The 12,500-nt window shown below is 36.6% G+C and overlaps 1 long non-coding RNA gene across 1 annotated transcript; it reads right to left on the reverse strand.

Moving 5' to 3' along the window:
- Window positions 1-775: 775 nt before the first annotated feature.
- LOC120309961 lies at window positions 776-3,193 on the reverse strand. Its single transcript, XR_005557232.1, has 4 exons — window positions 3,044-3,193; window positions 2,764-2,927; window positions 1,102-1,204; window positions 776-869 (listed from the first exon to the last, which is right to left on the reverse strand). It is a non-coding gene; the product is annotated as an uncharacterized LOC120309961 (long non-coding RNA).
- Window positions 3,194-12,500: the final 9,307 nt, after the last annotated feature.

A 12,500-nucleotide genomic window follows, 5' to 3' on the forward strand; every position in this document is an offset into this window, starting at 1 on the left:
GATTTTCTTATTTCTTTCAAATAGCAGGAATTTGAAAGTTAATATATTTATTGAAAAACAAATAATCTAGCGCTATATTTTTTAAACATTAGATATAAATGTTGCCTAACAGAGTGTCAGAGTATATTACCTACTGCTGTTAATTATGGGTTAGTAAAACAAGGCTATCTTGAAGCTTAATATTCATTAAAACAGTGTTTCTTAAAGTGTGGTCTCAGGGTTCTGTAAAATCAAAATTATCTGCCACCCTATGTTGAAAAATTATATAATATAAAAATCCAATCAATTGTGATAGTGGTATATTCAGCAATGAATATATTAATTTTAATTTTTAATACAGTAAACACAGATAAATATATCATTAAAAGCTCTTTTGGGGTCCACCATAATTTTTAAAAGTTGAAGAGGTTCTGAAATAAAAATGTTTAAGAAACATTGTATTAAAGAACATGTTATAAGATTAATTAACATATAATACATAACATAATAAAAATTATGAATACTACAAATGTACTCCATACCACCTGACTGACAGTCATTAAAACATATTAAATTCCACATTTTCAATAAAATTCTAAGCATCCTTTGGCAAATCTAGGAGTGGAAAGGGGATTATTTATAGCTAAGATAATTTAATATTTTTTATTTTTTATTTGGTTTGTGCAAAGTAACATGAGTTTCTTTTTAATTTAGGAATATTTTGCAGCATAAAATAACTATTTTTAAAATTAAAATTATACTAATTTAACAAGGTAAAATGTTACAGAAATTTTTTCTCCTTCTCTTGATACAACTGTCATAATGCGATCATAATCCTTTGGGTGAAATTCCACTTCATTTATATTGTCAGATAAACCAGGAAGGTGTGGCTAAAAGAAAAATGAGACGAATTACAACAATATAATTGTTATTTAAATTAGCCATTCTCATAAATAAGATTATATGTTAAAGGAAAAAAATGTAGAACTGAAGAATTGTAATATAAGCAGTTTGTACTGATAACTATTCCAACACAAGTCAATATTCACTGAGGATTTATCATATGATAAATAATTATCCATCCATATATGAGTACAAACCTATATAACACTTGTAACCTACCTGAATAGTGTGAGAATCACTAGCCTGTCCAAGTATCTCCAGAAGGGCAGGATCAGAAATAAAAAAGAATCTAGGAAACAGTAATCTTTTTTTTTCCAAATACCTTTAGTAAGAAAAGAAGTATATTTCAGAAAAACATTTATTCTCCTGTTTTATGAATATGTTTTATCAGCTAAGACTGTAATTACACGTACATACAAATATTTTGAGCTTTCAGCTGAATTTCTACAAAATTGTTTTTAGATTTACATATGTAAATAGGTTAACAGCCATATGAATCAGAGAGGAATAACTTGCAGCCCTTAAGATGTTCCTGGATTGCAATTCCCATTATCGTTTTCTATGAACCACGATGGCTAAGATTTACAGAAGGTCTTTCTCAGCATATCACTGATCCCTTATAGAGCTATATCTAGATCCACCATTAGAAGTTCACCTTCTAAGTTTATTGGAGCTTTCCCTCAAATAAATGTATGCAGCAAAGGTAAAGCTTTCTTCTGCCCAGTTGTGTCTGACTCGAGGGGGTGGTGTTCACCTCTGTTTCTTAGCCGAAGGATCAGCATTGTCTGAAGACATTTCCATGGTCTTATGACCAACATGACTATATACTGAGGTGCATGGAATGCTATTACCTTCTCACCGAAAAGGTATCTATTTATCTACTCACATTTGCATGCTTTCCTTCAAGATTGGCAGAAACTGGGGCAAGTAACAGGAGCTCACCCCATTGCGCAGTGCTTGGGTTTTGAACCCGGGCTGTCAACTTTCCAGCTGACAAGCTCAGCGTCTTTAGCCATCACACCCATAAGAATTGTATGCAGTATTACATCTTTAAGCTTTATGGCACATAGTTCTTTCTATTTTTATTACAATAGATCAAGATAATTGGTGGAATAATGCTGGAAATAAATTATTCAAGTTCTGGAATTTTTCAACTGTGTGAAGCTGCCACTGAACTCCAAGAGCCAATGTCCTTCTTGTTTTAGATAGATTCCCTATTCAAATGTCTTTATTGCTTTTTTTAGTGTGTGTAATCCTCACATCAACTTTCTTTTATCAATTATATGTGATACAACTGGACCTCTGCTTCATTTCGCTTCAGCATCTTCAAACACAGTTTGCACCAGAAAATCAAATACAAGTTAAAACTGAAATGCAAATAACTAGAACCCTGAATTTTGGGGAAAATCTAGGGCTGTTTTATCCTTTTTTTGCTCCCTTTAAATATTACCAGTGAATTAAATATGTAAAACTTTTACTTCAAAGAGATGTATAACGATATTCTTTTATTTTGCAACTTCTTCTCATTACTTTCTGAACATTTTTAAAAAATGAAAAGAAATATTCAAGGCTAGAGAATATAACCAAAATTACATGCTCAAGTCTAAACTCATAAGTTTACAATTAGCTATACCATGCTACATATTAATCTAAAATGTTAATATTCTCTCTTTAAATAACAATATTCTTAAAATTGTCCTCCCAAAAATAATTTAGAATGCCACTAGAATAAGAGGCAGATTAATAAAATAAAAATAAAAATGCACTGTTAAATTATGGCAATAATTTTTATTATTGTTGTTGTTGTAGTTATTATTATTATTATATCTTAATAATAATAATATCTTTGCAGCATTGAAAAAATATTAATAATTTTTTTACCCTGTAAGTGATTTCTGGCATACTTCCAATTGTTCATGTAAATGTGGTAAAAGTTGTCCCATAGTTTCATCTCCAACACAACAGCTAATTACATTGGGATTTTCATGTGCTCGCTGCATTATTTTTATCCATGATTTATCTATGTTTTGAAAACGTTTTGCTTCCTAAATAGAATAAATTCATATTCATTTGAATAAGAATCAGAGGTCATTCAAGCTAGATACATTTAAGCTTAAATATTTGCACAGTACAGCAGTAGCTGATTTACCTACTGATTTACCTGGGGTAATTGCTTGGCGATATCCCCACCTACAAAAACAGCTTCAAGGTAAACCCAGAGGTTTTGTACAATCAACCATTCTTCAATTATATCACTGGAGGTGCTGAGTTTGAATATCCAGTTTTGAATATCTTTTTTAAATGGTGCATTGTATCTAAAAATAGAAGGCAAAGAAAAGAGCTGATGTAGTTCCCACTTCAAAAAAGGGAAAAAAAGGATCCAGGAAATTACAGACCTATCAGCCTGACCTCAATACCTGGGAACATTCTGGAAAAGACAATCAAACAACGAATCGGCGAACACCTACAGGCAAACCAAGTCATTACTAAAAGTCAACACGGATTTGTCAAAAACAGATCATGCCAGACAAATCTTATTGCATTCTTTGACCAAGTGACAAAATTAGTGGACCAGAGGAATGCTGTGGTTATAATTTACCTGGACTTCAGTAAGGCATTTGACAAAGTAGATCACAACCTACTACTTGATAAGATAGAAAAATGCGGGTTAGACAGCATCACCATCAGATGGATCCGTAGCTGGCTGACTGGCCGTACTCAGCGTGTGGTCCTCAATGGAACCGCATCTACATGGAGGGAAGTGTGTAGTGGGGTACCCCAGGGCTCTGTTCTGGGCCCAGTGCTCTTCAACATCTTCATCAACAATTTGGACAAGGGGATAGATGGGGAACTCATCAAATTTGCAGACAACACCAAACTGGCAGGAATACCAACACTCCAGAAGACAGGCTTAGGATACAGGAGGATCTGGATAGACTTGAACACTGGGCGCTATATAATAAAATGAAATTCAATGGTAAAAAAAGTAAGGTTCTACATTTAGGCAAGAAAAACCAAATGTACAGGTATGGTATAGGGGGTACCTTGCTCAATAGTAGTAACTGTGAGAGGGATCTCAGAGTCCTAGTGGACAATCATTTAAATATGAGCCAGCAGTGTGTTGCAGCTGCCAAAAAAGCCAACAGAGTGCTAGGCTGCATTAACAGAGGGATAGAATCAAGATCATGTGAAGTATTAATACCACTTTATAATGCCTTGGTAAGGCCACACCTGGAATACTGTATCCAGTTTTGGTCACCATGATGTAAAAAAGATGTTGAGACTCTAGAAAGAGTACAGAGAAGAGCAACAAAGATGATTAGGGGACTAGAGGCTAAAACGTATAAGGAACGGTTGCTGGAATTGGGTATGTCTAGTTTAATGAAGAGAAGGACGAGGGGGGACATGATAGCAGTGTTCCAATATCTCAGAGGCTGCCATAAAGAAGAGGGAGTCAAGCTATTTTCCAATGCACCTGAAGGCAGGACAAGGAGCAACGGGTGGAAACTAACCAAAGAGAGAAGCAACCTAGAACTAAGGAGAAACTTCCTGACAGTTAGAACAATTAACCAGTGGAACAATCTGCCTCCAGAAGCAGTGAATGCGCCAACACTGGAAGTTTTTAAGAAGAAACTGGACAGCCATTTGTCCGAAATGGTATAGGGTTTCCTGCCTGAGCAGAGGATTGGACTAGATGACCTCCAAGGTCCCTTCCAACTTATTATTATTATCGATCATCGCACAGTCAGCCAGATGTTCAGACTGGATTTGGCATTTTGTCTACCTATCGAGTCCTTACCCAGGACCTGGGATAGGCAGATGGGGATGTTTGATGGTATTACAGATATCGTCGCAGGATGGAAGCAGTTCCTAATAAGGCTGCCTTTTGCAATTGACTAATAGCGAATTTGTCAATGCCAATGCTGTTCAAGTGGTGCTCCAGTTGTTTTGGGATTGCACCCAAGGAGCCTATTACTATTGGTACTACCCTGGCTTGCTTTTGCCACAGTCTTTCTATTTCTATTTGTAGGTCTTTGTATTTTGTTATCTTCTCCAGTTCTTTCTCTTCTATTCTGCTATCTCCAGGCACTGCCACATCCACTATCCAGACTTTTTTGTCTTTCTTATCGACACTTGTTAAGTCTGGGTGTTATGTTGCAGGTGCTTGTCTGTTTGAATTCTGAAGTCCCAGAGCAGTTTAATTTTATCATTTTCTATGACTTTCTCTATTTTATGATCACACCAGTTTTTGCTTACAGGCAAATGATATTTTTTGCAGATCTTCCAATGCACAATTGTTGCTACTTTGTCATGCCGCTGCTTGTAATCAGTCTGTGCAATCTTCTTGCAACAGCTTACCAAGTGGTCCACTGTTTCTTCAGCTTCTTTGCATAGGCGGCACTTACTGTCTGTTGCTGTCTTCTCAATTTTGACTTTGTACGCATTTGTCCTTAAGGCTTGGTCTTGTGCAGCCAGAATTAGTCCCTCGGTCTCTTTCTTCAATTTTCCTGCTCTTAGCCATTGCCAGGTCTTGTTATTATCTGCGTTCCCAGCTATTTTTTCATGTATTGGCCATGTAGTGCTTTGTCTTCCCATGCCTCTATTCTGTTCTTCATTTGGTCTTTCTTGTAGGCCAGTTTGGTCTCTCCAGTAGTTAGTAAGCCTTCCTGATATACTAATTTCAGTGCATCTTAATCATTGTTATTCAGATATTCTTCCAAAGCCATTTTTTCTTCTTCAACCATCTGATGTACTTGTAGCATTCCACGCCCACCTATTTGCCTTGGTAGATAAAGTCTATCAATGTCACTGCGTGGATGAAGGGCATGATTCATTGTCATTATTTTCTGGTCTGCCTATCCACTGCTTTTAGTTCGGCTTGAGGTCCAGTCCACTATTCCAGTTGTGTACAAATGCTGGGATGCCCAGGTGTTGATTGCCCTTTACTGGTATTTCATCCATTGAGTTTTGTATTTTAAGATCTTCTTCACTCTCTGATGATTCACACGCTAATCTTTTCTTGACTTCAGTGTGCACTTGATGTTGTCAGTGAAGGGATACCCAAAGTTATTTGTAGTAATCTTCCTCATCCAGATTCTTAATGTTATTTTCGTGGGGCATCTTGATTCCTTCAGTTTTCACTACTTTTCCTTGTTTGATAGTAAGTGTGGCACATTTGTCCAAGCCAAACTCCATTACAATATCTTGGCTATCTATACGGACAGTGTTGAGCAGCGATTCTATTTCAGATGATGTTTTTCCATACAGCTTCAGGTCATCCATGTAAAGGAGATGGGATAGTCTGGTAGATGTTTTTGATGTTTGATAGCCATGTTCTGAGTTATTCAGTATTGTTGACAGAGGAAACAGTGCAATAACAAATAGTAATGGTGATAATGAATCTCCTTGAAATGTTCCTCTCTTGATATTAACCTCTCCCAGTCTTTCACCATTGATCTGCAACTATGTCTTCCATTGTGCCATCGATCTTTGCACAAATTTTCTGATGTTTCTACTGACTTCTGTTATTTCTAGGCACTATCATCCAATCATTGGCAGAGATAAAATGCCTTTTTGTAGTAATCCATGCTAATTCAGGTTGGTCACTTCTCTTGCAGTTTTCCAAGATCACTTTGTCTTATTAGGAGGTGATCTTTGTTCCTCTGCGTTGGGGCGGTTTCCTTTCGGCTCAGGTGGAAAGAGATTGTTTTCAACTAGATGCTGTTGCACTGCATCAGCTACTACACCAGTTAGTAATTGGAAAGTTGTTGGTAAGCAGGTAATTGGCCTGTAGTTACCTGGTGTTGCCCCTTTTGCTGGATTTTTCATTATTAGGTAGGTTTTCCCAGTTGTTAGACACTTTTCAATTTCTCCTCCTTGTATTATATTGTTGAACTGTTTGGCAATGAGTGGGTGTATAACAGTTAGATGTTTCAACCAAAACCCATGCAGTTCATCTTCACCTGGTGCTGACCAATTTTTGATTTTCTTTGCTCTTTTTTCTACCATTTTTGTTGTTATTGATAGTTCTTTCATTTCAACTTCTGTTTTATTTGCATCCACCTCTTTTAACCAAGCCGCATCCTTATTGTATTTCTTTGGGTTATCCCATATCTGCTTCCAGAACTGTACTGTTTCTTCCTTGTCAGGTACTGACTGATTCCTTGCAGTTTCTACATTGATGGATTGGTAGAAACGTTTCTGATTGGATTGAAATTGGAGGTTCTGCCTATAGTTTGCAATTCGAGCTTCATATCTACTGATTTTCCTGGCTATAGCTGTTATTTGTTGCTTTATTATTTCCAGTGCTTCCTTGATCTTCCTTGTTTCTAAGTGGTATTTCTTGATTAGGTATTCTTTGGTCTTCTTGTTCCTCAGCTTCTTTTCTTTTATCTGTTCTCGCTTGCTTGCATGTGATCTTAATTTGCTGATCTTATTTTCTAGTCTAACCTTCCATTTTTCTGGTGCACTGTTTGTTTGTTTTTCTTCTTTGTTGATTTTGCATCCCAGGTATTCTGTTATAACTGCAGCTGTGCTGTACATTAGTTGGTTTGTTTATTGCAGTGAATTGGTGCTTATACTTGATATTGCAATATTTGCATCTTTTAATGCTTCTGCTAGCTGTTTCTTTGGAACAAGCTTCAATGCAGGTAGCCTGATTCTGTTGTTTTTGTGCTGTTCGAGAGCTCATTTATTCTTTGTTTCAATTCTTTTATTTCTTAGTTTAGGAGGGTTTTGTTCTTCCTGAGGTAGAGGTGACTGATTTCCAATGAGAACAGTTGTATATCTCTGCAAGATTCCTTCACTGCCAACTCCCCCTGGTTGCCTCTACATTCTGACATTACTTCTGGTAAGGTCTTTGATTTCTTTGCCCTGGGTAAACCTTTGCAGTTCGTCAATTCTGTTTCTGTGAATACTTTATTTTGTATTATAAATCGGCGTTGATCTGCTAGTCTCTGTTCTGTTATTTCTGATTCTGATGTTGTTCTTTCCAGAACTGGTGCATTCGTTTTAGATATCCTCTTCTTGTTGGACTTGATCTGTAGTAACAGATCATTATTTCTTTGTTTTCCATCACTGTGTATCTGCGACGGGTAAACACCTGTTCTTCCAGTAGTTCTGCAGCTGCTGGCCCTGGTTGCTCAGCCAACAGTCCTGAGTCCTGTAACCCATTTTTCACCAGATATCCAGAAACTCCAATATCTAGCATGGATCTTGTTCACCCGGGTGACATCCGAGCCGGTATGACATTCTGAAATTTACGTCTCACCATATTTTGTATGGAGAGACACCTCTTTGTCTGACTCCTCTGATGAGACCTGTACCAGTATGATTGAACCTCTGGCATAGCTCTCATCTTCCTCAGAGTACACAAGCCCCACAACCACGTCAAGGTAGTGCCTCACTGGGGGTGGTGCTATTATTATTATTATTATTATTATTATTATTATTATTATTATTATTATATCTGCTGACATCCATTTCTCTGTTCAACAATTTGCAATTTAGTGGTAAGAAGGAGGAGGCAGGTTTTTTCCACAAGGAAAGAGGAAACCTGAAGAGACATTGAACATGGGACATTGATGTGATGCAGTAGGCACTTACCTGTATCTTTGGCTCAGCAACCATTTCAAGGGGATGCAGTGGTAAGCTATAAACGTTCTCAGTAAATCGACTTTATGCAAGCTTATTTATTGCTTATTATTCTTTAGGCCAGCTGTGGCCAGGCAGGGCCAGGTTGCTGGGAATTGGCTGCTTGTTCACAAACTGTTTTTTTTAAATATAATTTTTATTTAAAACAAATCTGAGATAAAAGATAAACATGAAATAATATCAAGTAAGATTATGGAAAAGAAAAAAGATCAGTGTGAAGTGAAAAAGTGAGAAATGTGGGAAAATAAAAAGAAATAGAAAAAAGAAAAGATATATAAAGAAAGCAACTCCCAACTTTACAGCAGTTACAGACCAATGTACCTGCTCTCCTACTTCAATAAAGTTACATCATTACTCTCTTCTTCCCATAATCAACCCTTTTAATCAGCAAATCCATTAATCACTAGTTCACTGTTTTCCATTTTCAGCAAACGTCCACGAGAGGTTTCCGGTCTTTAATAAAAGTGCTTATCTTATCCTTGATCAAACAGATCAATTTTGCCATTTCCTCAAATCCCATCATCTTTACAATCTATTCATTGGCTGTGGCTATTTCAGTATTTTCCCATCTTTGTGCCACAAACTTCATTAGTTGTAATGTAAAGGTAATAGTGGAGTTCAGCTGAATATTTTTCTTAAGACTAACCCTTTTCCCTCCAGTGCAGTCCAAAAAATTATATATTCTGATCACTTCCCTTTCCTGCCTAGTGCAGTTTAAGTAAAACTCAGATACCTGTAACTTCCTGGCCTGATTGCAGCACTTTAGGTGATTTTATAGACATCTTCATATTTCCATGAAAACAGGGCCAGTGGCTGGGAAGAGTGGGCTTCCTAACCAAATTTGGAGCAGGTGATGGAAAGACAATTCTCCTGGTTTTGGTCTTCACTGGAGAATAAAAGCTTGGCTAAATGTCAAGTAGAAGGCAATTACTGTATTTAGGAAGCAGAACAAATTAACACAGAGGTAAAAACCAAACAAACCCCAAGGAAGGCGTATAGAACACGGGTGACCATTTGGAACTGCAGGGACTTTTCTAGAAATAAGAAAAATCTCGTTTCTTGGTTTGCTGCACTGAGCAGGAGGCTGGCTGAGATGGTGTGAATTGATGCTTCCAACTCTATGGTACAAGGATTTGACTGCTTGCATTGGAAGGATTTTTTTTTTTTTAAAGAAGAAGCTAAAAGAATAAAGAAAATTGGAAGGCAACAGGATAGTGCTCATTCATTCTGCAGGCCTTTAAGGGTTATTGGAAAACATCAAGCATTTGTTCTTCCAAATTGTGATGAGCAGAACAATAGCTAAATTGGTTATTTGGATGGAATTTGAAAAAAGGACAATACTCTACCATTTAGATCAATCAACAGGAGACATTTTTACGAAATCACAAACATTTAACAAATTCGTGTTCATCTTCCATTCAGAAAGAAATACGCGCTAATCTGTTCCCATGCCTGAGGTAAAGTGTGTATGGAGCTTCTATCATGTTTTTATTGTTATGGCTTTTTTAGTCAGGCTATTCCATTTTGTTTCATGCTTTTAACAATATTGGAAACTGCCCAGAGTTTATTGGTGTGAGGGCTGTAATAAATGTAATGTGTTTTTTTTTTTTTAAAAAAAAAAAGATCTTGATTTTGATTATGCTGTCATTATTTTCATCTTAGGAAAAGAATGTCTGTTTCTTCTTTCCCCCACTTCTGGAAAAAAATTAATTATTTGCTGTTGGAAGAAAGTTTGTTATGCGGCAAATATTTGATAGTTATAGACATTAATCCCGTTTATATCATAAAGAAATGCATGGCTATTGTTCTAAGCATTACATTTCTTAAAGGTTTCACTTTGCTTGTATTCCCAAGTATTCCTATTGTTTCTTGAGCAATTTAAATTTTTCATTGGATCTGTCTTATATCTTTTGTGTCCTCTTGTACATTTTGTAGCCAGCCATAATCTCAATGAATTTCTAGCATTTATATTGGATTTTTACATCTTCTACATGGATTGTTAGATTAATTAACTTAAATTGCTTTCGGCGATGGCCAAATGGAAAAGAGGAGGTGGGAAGTGTGCTGTTTAAAACTGCACATGTCTCAGCAGGTGGCAGTAGCTGTCTGTCTGGGCTGAAAGCTAAGCATAGTCAGCCCTGGTTGCTATTTAGATGGGAATCTACCTGGGGAATCCCAGGACTCCAGGCTAAAATGAAACTAAAAAAAAAAAAATCCAGAAAAAAACTAATGATAAATCTTTTCAACAATGGTATAGAACTATGTAATTAACAAATGTGGATCAGGTCCCCAAGAACTGACCTCCACTTGAAGGAGGAATTACTCTTGCCTGTCTTAACGAGGAAGAGAGAGAGCAAACTTGAAATTCCCTTAAAAAAGGGAAAGCAGTAGGACATCAATTCATCAAGGGCCTTCTATTCAAAGTATTGGGGTGGCTGGGTGGTTGAAGCCTTTGTTATGGTTTTTCTTGGCTTTTTCCTGCTTGCTCTTCTGAGTTTCTCAGATGAACATCTTGCAAAGCCCAGAAATCCCTTCTCCCCAAATATATGTATGTGTCCCTGATTGACCTGAGTGAGTTTCCCACTGAGATGGTTTTATTCCTCAGGGGAAGCAGAAATTAATTCAAAACTGGGGAAATGTCCAGGAAGGAGAGTTTGATTATATTACGGTATTATTATGATTGGTCACACAATCAGCCAGATAGTTGATTGGATTTGGCATTTTTATCCATCTATTGAGTCATCCTCAAGGATGAGGGATAAGCACATATTGTTGTTTTATAGTGTTAAAGGTATAATTGCAGGATGTAAACTGTTCCAAGTAAGGCTACTTTTTGCAATGGACAGCATTTTGCCAATGCTGATGACGTTAAAACGGTGCTCCAATTATTTTGGGATTGCACTCCAGACACCTATTACTATTGGTACCGTCTTTGCTTTATTTTGTCACAATTGTTCTATTTGCATTTTACCTTTTTATTTGATTTTCTCTCATTCTTTGCCTTTTCTTCTGTTGTATCCAGGTATTACAAAGTCCCCTAGGGACATTTTTTTAAATCAACAATTTTTGGGGTATTGCGTGGCATTATTGCTATTTATTATTTTTAAATTAATTTTTATTTTTTATTATTTACTAATTGTTTATTATCGGTTTGCTGAAAATTATACAGTTTATTATGTTTCTGTTTCATAAACAAGCCTTCCAGCTTGTATGCCCCAGAATGCTGTTCCTTTGATTTTTCATTTTATGGCAAAGTCCTTTGAATTCTGGGAGATGTAGATAAAGGACTTTTAGGGCCGCATACATCTCCATGAGTTACCCCCTGCCATTCCTAAAAAAAGATTCTTGCCCACATAACTACTTTTACCAAAGTTTATCCTTACTGCTGCAACTCACTTTATTGTATCTCTGAAGGAGAAGCAATTAGACTTTCACCCTCACACAGGTTTAAAACTTTATGGAAAATGCACCCTCAGGGTTTATGTTTGTGTGTGTGTGTGTGAACTTCTATTTTTAAAGTTAGTTTTAGCAGCTTCAGTTGACTCTAGAGAAAAGCTCTTCATTTAACTTGAGTCTACTTAACCTCCCTGTGTGCCTACCTAAAATGTGGACACAGATCAATGGAAAAATTTCTTTTCACTTTGATGGTTAGAATCCTTTCACTTCAAATAGCATGAACTGTAGCTTCCATCTCTTTACACACTCCCTTCTCTATTAGGCAGGTGGATATTGAGAAAATCACTCTCTTTGAACCATTAGTAGTGTTGTTGATTTGAATGAGGCATGCAATCTGCCCCAAAGGTGCTTTTTCAAGAGGCAACTGGACTTCCTTTGTTTTTCCTTGAAGACATTTCACTTCTCATCCAAGAAGCTTCTTCACTTCATGCAAGCTGTTTCCATCAGCTTCACCATCGTACCTCTAATTGTGGTTATCAGCAACAGAGTTGAACTATGCCACCCAATCT

This window comes from Crotalus tigris, unplaced genomic scaffold (genome assembly GCF_016545835.1).
Source record: "Crotalus tigris isolate CLP2741 ecotype Arizona unplaced genomic scaffold, ASM1654583v1 scf7180000018101.4720394464:4744507, whole genome shotgun sequence".
Taxonomy (NCBI): Eukaryota; Metazoa; Chordata; class Lepidosauria; order Squamata; family Viperidae; genus Crotalus; species Crotalus tigris.